An 8592-nucleotide genomic window follows, 5' to 3' on the forward strand; every position below is an offset into this window, starting at 1 on the left:
CCTGGCAGGTGGCCACCAATATCCACCTGGATCATTCCTCCCCCCTTAGGAAGCAATGGTCCCCATTGCGTTGAGCTCCTCCATGAGATGAGGAAACCTCTGCTGAACTTGTTCCCTGGTGAGCCACTTGCCCTGCTGAAGGAGTTGGCCTGCTTTGACAACTCGATACAGTTGGATATGCTGTTGGCGAGTGTTCTTGATCTGTGTGTCCATGATCCGATCAGTTGCAGCTTGTTCCATGCAATCTGGATTTAATTCTGTGGGTTTGAGCTGTTCTGCAATGTCGGATGTGTCTAGCAATGGTGGAAAGTATGGCCGAAGGCGGTCCACATTGAACACTGGGTGCAGGCCAAGGAATGGGGGAATGCTGAGCTCAAATGCATTGTCTCCCATAGCCTTAGTAATGGTGTAAGGACCATATCGAAGTGGTCTCAATTTCCGATAGGCTCCAGTAAGGCGTTCCTTTTGCAAATGCAACCAGACTTTGTCGCCCACCTGAAACTTGTGTGGCACCCGGTGTTGATCATGTCGCTGCTTGTACTTGGCATTTGATTTCTCAAGAATGTCATGGACCTGCTGGCGAATATGTTGGATGCGCTCAATGAAGCTGGTGGCCTTATCTGTTTCGGACTGGACATGAGCTGAATTCATGTGAGTAGCTGCAAGTGGCATGGCCACATCAATGGGGCATAGTGGCTGGAATCCTAAACCCACCTGAAAAGGGCTATGGCCAGTGGAGCTGTGAAGAGCTCGGTTGTAGCTGTGCTGAACATAGGGGAGGCTCTCGTCCCATGTGCGTGGATGCTTTGAGTTATACATGCGCAGAATGTGCACAATCATCCTGTTGACAACCTCTGTCTGGCCATCAGTTTGAGGATGGAAGGCTGTGGACTTCGTGAGTTTGGTGTCCAGCATTGACCAGAGACTGGACCAAAATGTGCTGAGAAACCGACTGTCCCGATCTGAGATGATAGACTGTGGGATCCCAAAGTGCACCCACACTCGTTCAAAGAAGAGTTTAGCAGTGGCTTCTGCTGTGATATTCTTCTTGCAGGCCATCATAATGGCCATCTTTGAGAACCTGTCGACGACCACAAAAACACAGTCATTTCCATGCTTAGTGGAAGGAAGGCCTGACATGTAATCCATGGAGATGGATTCCCAAGGTCGACTAGGGGTAGGCAACGGGGTATAGAGGCCTTGCTTCTTAATGGTCGGTTTGGCAATGGCACAGGCAGTACATGATCGGATGTACTTCCCAACATCCTGTCGAAGATTCGGCCAATAGAAATAGTTTTGCAGTACTGCCACTGTTTTCTCGACCCCGAAATGCCCAGCAGCCCGACTGTAGTGTGCTTCCCAAATCATCTTGGCACGCTCGCTTGAAGGAACACAAAGGTGACCGAGGTGGCATAATAGGGCATCCTGGAGGTGAAAATCTGCAACCTGCCGACCCTCCAAGAGTGTCTGGTATGTGTGGCCGAATTCTGGGTCGCTTTTGTAGAGAAGTGGCCAATCAGAAGTCTCGTGCCCGCAAGAGTTGAGCACGGTGGTTAGCGCCATGATCGGTGGTCGACTGAGGCAATCTGCAACATTATTGGTGCTGCCCTTTTTATACTTGATATTCAAGTGAAACTGTTGCAGGTATGTAGACCACTTCTGATGGCGATCATTCTGCAATTTCCCTTGGGTCTGTATGAATTGCAGAGGTCGGTGGTCTGTGTGGATGACCGTTTCCTTCCCCAAAATGTAATGCTTCCATTGTCGGCAGGCCTGTACAATGGAATACATCTCTTTATCATAAGTGGGGTACTTCCGGACTGTGTCTGAAAGTGTTTCACTGTGATATGCCACTGGATGTCCATGTTGAGTAAGGACTGCCCCAATAGCATAGTCAGAGGCATCTGTCTCGACCTCAAATGGTTGTTGTAAATCTGGTAACGCGAGCACTGGTGCCGTGCAGAGGCGATCCTTCAACTCCCTGAATGCCTTCTGTTGAGATTCAGACCAAAAGAATTTTGCTTTCGCCCCGCCCTTGGTGACTTGACTCAAGGGCCAAGAAATATGAGAAAATCCCAACACAAACCTGCGGTAGAAGTTGGCAAGACCTAGAAAGCTGCGGAGCTCTGTTAGAGTGGTTGGAGAGGGCCAATCCCGAATGACTTGGACCTTGGCTGGATCGACATGCACCCCCTGTTCATCAATGATGTATCCCAGATACTGGACCTCGGTCATGCCAAAAGTGCATTTCTCCAAATTGGCACATAGCTTGTGTTGCCGCAGTGTTTGGAGAACCTGTCGGATGTGGTGGAGGTGCTCTTCCCAACTCTGGCTGAAGATCAGAATGTCATCCAAGTATACTACTACAAAGGAGTTGGTGAATGGCCGCAAGATGTCATCCATTAGCCTCATAAAGGTTGCAGGAGCATTCGTCAATCCGAAAGGCATGACCAACCATTCGAAGAGGCCCTCCTTGGATTTGAAGGCAGTCTTCCACACATCTGAGGGTTCAATTGGTACCTGGTGATATCCTGACTTCAGATCGATCTTGCTGAAATATTTCGCCCCCTTTAGTTGGTCTAGGAGGTCATCAATCCGCGGGATCGGGTACCTATTACGGACAGTGATCTTGTTCAGCGCCCGATAGTCAATACAGAGTCTCCACGTCCCATCCTTCTTCTGTACCAACACTATCGGGCTCCCACAGGGCGAAGAACTCGGACGGATGTGACCTTTCTGTAGGAGCTCCTGAATCTGCCTCTTGATTTCATTGTTCTCCAGAACGGAGCGCCGATAAATTGGTCCATTGGGTAGCGGCGCACCTGGGGTCAGATCAATGGAGTGCTTGACTTGACAGTGCAGAGGAACCCCTGCCGGGGAGGTGAAGATGTCTTTGTACTCCTCCACAATCTTGTCCATTTGTAGCTGCCGTGCAGAGGGACCTCGTTTGGAGGCCGCGGCCACTGTCTTCTTCTTCCCTTGAGGGCGTATCATCAGGAAAACAAATTTCCTGGTTTTGGAAATGATCTTACTGCATTGTTTTGCAGTAATCAAAGAGATGGCGGCAGGTGGTGGTACCTCTGGTATCCTGAACAACTTATTTCCCAATGTAATAATAACAGCACGGGGCCTTGATTCATACACAGCATGTCGCTTCCACAAGTATGGTTGTCCTAGTAATACATCACAAACTTCAAGGGGAGCAATGTCACACAATACCTCATCCGTGAAGGGCTTGATGTTGTATGGAAGGCGACACTGCTGGCTCACGCGAAGATCTCGCCCTTGGTAAAGCCACCCAATGGTGTATGGTTGTGGATGTGCTGTGGTCGGTAAGCCCAACCGCTTCACGACCTCTGCCGAAATGAGGTTCTTTTGACTCCCGCTATCAACAATGAACTGTATCGGGGAGCCCTTGACCCACATCTGGGAGTGGAAGAGACGCTCCTCCTCCTCTGGATCTTCGGGTTCATTTTTCTGGATCTTTGCGGTAGCAACAGTGGCGCTGGGATCCGCATCAATGATCTGCTTCCCTTTTTCATACCCCTTATCGGGTTCTGACTCAGAGTCGGAACATGCATCTGATTCTGAAACCTTTAGCTCAGCCACCAGTGACTGTTTGGCCCGACACTCACTTGTGTTGTGAGTGGAGCTCTTATGGAACTCGCACCATTTTCCAGTGTCCTTTCTCGGCTTCGCGGCGTTGCTCTTTGCTTGCAGCTTCAGCTGGTTGTCTTGGGCTGTCCCGCCTTGGCTTTGTCCTTTGTTCTGTGGTTTAGGGGCACCTTTCCCCTGCTTTGGATTCGCAGATCCAAAGTCTCGCTTCTTTTGTTTAAACTTCTGCTCGACTTTGACGGCATACCGGTATGCTGCGCCGAGCGAGGGGATGTTTAGGAACTGTATTTCTTCCTGGATGTACTTGTGCAGGCAGCCACGGTATTTGAGTATCAAATGTTGCTCCGAATCCTTGATACCCAACTTTGTGCGAAGGGTATGGAAAAGATTGGTGAACTCCGGCACATCTTGGTCCCTTCCCTGCCGCAGCGTGGTCCACTTTATGTATTCATCCTCATAGCTTCCGACAGGGTAGTACTGCTCCTTGATGGCATCCCGGAACGAATCCCAGGTGGGTGCGGCTGAAAATAGTGAGCCAGTACTTTCATCCTTCTGCTCGCAGTAGGTTTCCCACCAGTCCTTGACGTGGGGGGCTGCTTTGAGAAGAGCAAAAACAATCTTTTCCCGACTCGAAAATTCATGAACAGAAAAATAACCCTCTAGCAGATTTAACCATTTATCTACGGCATCGGCGTCTATCTGACCCTCGAATATGGGGATTTCAAAATTAACTTGTACCTTAAAGGGTGTGGCGTTTCCAGAGGAGCTGCTGGAAGCCGATGCGCCGCTTCTGGGTAGCCGCTGAAGGATCTGCGCAAAGCTGTCCATCATCGCGTTCCGTTGTCGCTCGAGCGCTTCTTCGAGCAAGATTTTGATGGGATCTCCTGCCCCCTCGTCTTTCTTCTCGTCCGCCATGGGAGGCCGTCGGGATTTGCGAGGCTGGTCTTGCAAAGGTTCAACCAGTTCAAGCCCTAACTCCTTATATCCCGACCTTGTTGGGGACATGCAAAGAAAAACAGAGAAAAAGCAGACCGCTCTGATACCACTGATCCAGATTTAAACAGGAACGCAACAAATTACAGAGATAACCATATACACAAAGATGCAGCGGAAATAATACTTCATTTCATTAATGGAAAATACTGACATATGCTTACAAACAGAAATGGCAATAAACTAGCTAGGGCGATGGTAGCTTATCTCTGAGAAGAGATGTGATGGCTACATGCCTCTGAACTGTTCTGAACTGTATTACAATGAGGCTCGAAGGCCTATTTATTGTTGAGAAACAATGGAAAACCCTTCACATACCGAAACCTAACCCTAGAAGATGAAACGCCAAATTGTGGGCCCCGTTTGGGTAAATTGGTACATCAATTTCCCGGGGTCGTAACTTTGGCATACGATCTCCGTTTGACGCGTACGATAGCTCGTTAGAAAGATCTATCCGAGTACTACCACTTTGGGAGGCAACATAGGGCTCGGTCGCCCCAGAATTCCAAAAAAAACGTCGTTTAGGGCCTCAAAACGGCTCCGGAAGTTCAGGACCCGAAAAACTGCTAAAAATAGTAAACTGTGCTACAATTAAGGAAACTGAAAATGCTGAGAAAGACAATGGTGGGGGTCCAGGTGGACCTGGCAGGTGGCCACCAATATCCACCTGGATCATTCCTCCCCCCTTAGGAAGCAATGGTCCCCATTGCGTTGAGCTCCTCCATGAGATGAGGAAACCTCTGCTGAACTTGTTCCCTGGTGAGCCACTTGCCCTGCTGAAGGAGTTGGCCTGCTTTGACAACTCGATACAGTTGGATATGCTGTTGGCGAGTGTTCTTGATCTGTGTGTCCATGATCCGATCAGTTGCAGCTTGTTCCATGCAATCTGGATTTAATTCTGTGGGTTTGAGCTGTTCTGCAATGTCGGATGTGTCTAGCAATGGTGGAAAGTATGGCCGAAGGCGGTCCACATTGAACACTGGGTGCAGGCCAAGGAATGGGGGAATGCTGAGCTCAAATGCATTGTCTCCCATAGCCTTAGTAATGGTGTAAGGACCATATCGAAGTGGTCTCAATTTCCGATAGGCTCCAGTAAGGCGTTCCTTTTGCAAATGCAACCAGACTTTGTCGCCCACCTGAAACTTGTGTGGCACCCGGTGTTGATCATGTCGCTGCTTGTACTTGGCATTTGATTTCTCAAGAATGTCATGGACCTGCTGGCGAATATGTTGGATGCGCTCAATGAAGCTGGTGGCCTTATCTGTTTCGGACTGGACATGAGCTGAATTCATGTGAGTAGCTGCAAGTGGCATGGCCACATCAATGGGGCATAGTGGCTGGAATCCTAAACCCACCTGAAAAGGGCTATGGCCAGTGGAGCTGTGAAGAGCTCGGTTGTAGCTGTGCTGAACATAGGGGAGGCTCTCGTCCCATGTGCGTGGATGCTTTGAGTTATACATGCGCAGAATGTGCACAATCATCCTGTTGACAACCTCTGTCTGGCCATCAGTTTGAGGATGGAAGGCTGTGGACTTCGTGAGTTTGGTGTCCAGCATTGACCAGAGACTGGACCAAAATGTGCTGAGAAACCGACTGTCCCGATCTGAGATGATAGACTGTGGGATCCCAAAGTGCACCCACACTCGTTCAAAGAAGAGTTTAGCAGTGGCTTCTGCTGTGATATTCTTCTTGCAGGCCATCATAATGGCCATCTTTGAGAACCTGTCGACGACCACAAAAACACAGTCATTTCCATGCTTAGTGGAAGGAAGGCCTGACATGTAATCCATGGAGATGGATTCCCAAGGTCGACTAGGGGTAGGCAACGGGGTATAGAGGCCTTGCTTCTTAATGGTCGGTTTGGCAATGGCACAGGCAGTACATGATCGGATGTACTTCCCAACATCCTGTCGAAGATTCGGCCAATAGAAATAGTTTTGCAGTACTGCCACTGTTTTCTCGACCCCGAAATGCCCAGCAGCCCGACTGTAGTGTGCTTCCCAAATCATCTTGGCACGCTCGCTTGAAGGAACACAAAGGTGACCGAGGTGGCATAATAGGGCATCCTGGAGGTGAAAATCTGCAACCTGCCGACCCTCCAAGAGTGTCTGGTATGTGTGGCCGAATTCTGGGTCGCTTTTGTAGAGAAGTGGCCAATCAGAAGTCTCGTGCCCGCAAGAGTTGAGCACGGTGGTTAGCGCCATGATCGGTGGTCGACTGAGGCAATCTGCAACATTATTGGTGCTGCCCTTTTTATACTTGATATTCAAGTGAAACTGTTGCAGGTATGTAGACCACTTCTGATGGCGATCATTCTGCAATTTCCCTTGGGTCTGTATGAATTGCAGAGGTCGGTGGTCTGTGTGGATGACCGTTTCCTTCCCCAAAATGTAATGCTTCCATTGTCGGCAGGCCTGTACAATGGAATACATCTCTTTATCATAAGTGGGGTACTTCCGGACTGTGTCTGAAAGTGTTTCACTGTGATATGCCACTGGATGTCCATGTTGAGTAAGGACTGCCCCAATAGCATAGTCAGAGGCATCTGTCTCGACCTCAAATGGTTGTTGTAAATCTGGTAACGCGAGCACTGGTGCCGTGCAGAGGCGATCCTTCAACTCCCTGAATGCCTTCTGTTGAGATTCAGACCAAAAGAATTTTGCTTTCGCCCCGCCCTTGGTGACTTGACTCAAGGGCCAAGAAATATGAGAAAATCCCAACACAAACCTGCGGTAGAAGTTGGCAAGACCTAGAAAGCTGCGGAGCTCTGTTAGAGTGGTTGGAGAGGGCCAATCCCGAATGACTTGGACCTTGGCTGGATCGACATGCACCCCCTGTTCATCAATGATGTATCCCAGATACTGGACCTCGGTCATGCCAAAAGTGCATTTCTCCAAATTGGCACATAGCTTGTGTTGCCGCAGTGTTTGGAGAACCTGTCGGATGTGGTGGAGGTGCTCTTCCCAACTCTGGCTGAAGATCAGAATGTCATCCAAGTATACTACTACAAAGGAGTTGGTGAATGGCCGCAAGATGTCATCCATTAGCCTCATAAAGGTTGCAGGAGCATTCGTCAATCCGAAAGGCATGACCAACCATTCGAAGAGGCCCTCCTTGGATTTGAAGGCAGTCTTCCACACATCTGAGGGTTCAATTGGTACCTGGTGATATCCTGACTTCAGATCGATCTTGCTGAAATATTTCGCCCCCTTTAGTTGGTCTAGGAGGTCATCAATCCGCGGGATCGGGTACCTATTACGGACAGTGATCTTGTTCAGCGCCCGATAGTCAATACAGAGTCTCCACGTCCCATCCTTCTTCTGTACCAACACTATCGGGCTCCCACAGGGCGAAGAACTCGGACGGATGTGACCTTTCTGTAGGAGCTCCTGAATCTGCCTCTTGATTTCATTGTTCTCCAGAACGGAGCGCCGATAAATTGGTCCATTGGGTAGCGGCGCACCTGGGGTCAGATCAATGGAGTGCTTGACTTGACAGTGCAGAGGAACCCCTGCCGGGGAGGTGAAGATGTCTTTGTACTCCTCCACAATCTTGTCCATTTGTAGCTGCCGTGCAGAGGGACCTCGTTTGGAGGCCGCGGCCACTGTCTTCTTCTTCCCTTGAGGGCGTATCATCAGGAAAACAAATTTCCTGGTTTTGGAAATGATCTTACTGCATTGTTTTGCAGTAATCAAAGAGATGGCGGCAGGTGGTGGTACCTCTGGTATCCTGAACAACTTATTTCCCAATGTAATAATAACAGCACGGGGCCTTGATTCATACACAGCATGTCGCTTCCACAAGTATGGTTGTCCTAGTAATACATCACAAACTTCAAGGGGAGCAATGTCACACAATACCTCATCCGTGAAGGGCTTGATGTTGTATGGAAGGCGACACTGCTGGCTCACGCGAAGATCTCGCCCTTGGTAAAGCCACCCAATGGTGTATGGTTGTGGATGTGCTGTGGTCGGTAAGCCCAAC

Source organism: Pinus tabuliformis, chromosome 6 (assembly GCF_031772625.1).
Source record: "Pinus tabuliformis cultivar Carrire ecotype Pingquan chromosome 6, CPIR1, whole genome shotgun sequence".
Classification (NCBI taxonomy): Eukaryota; Viridiplantae; Streptophyta; class Pinopsida; order Pinales; family Pinaceae; genus Pinus; species Pinus tabuliformis.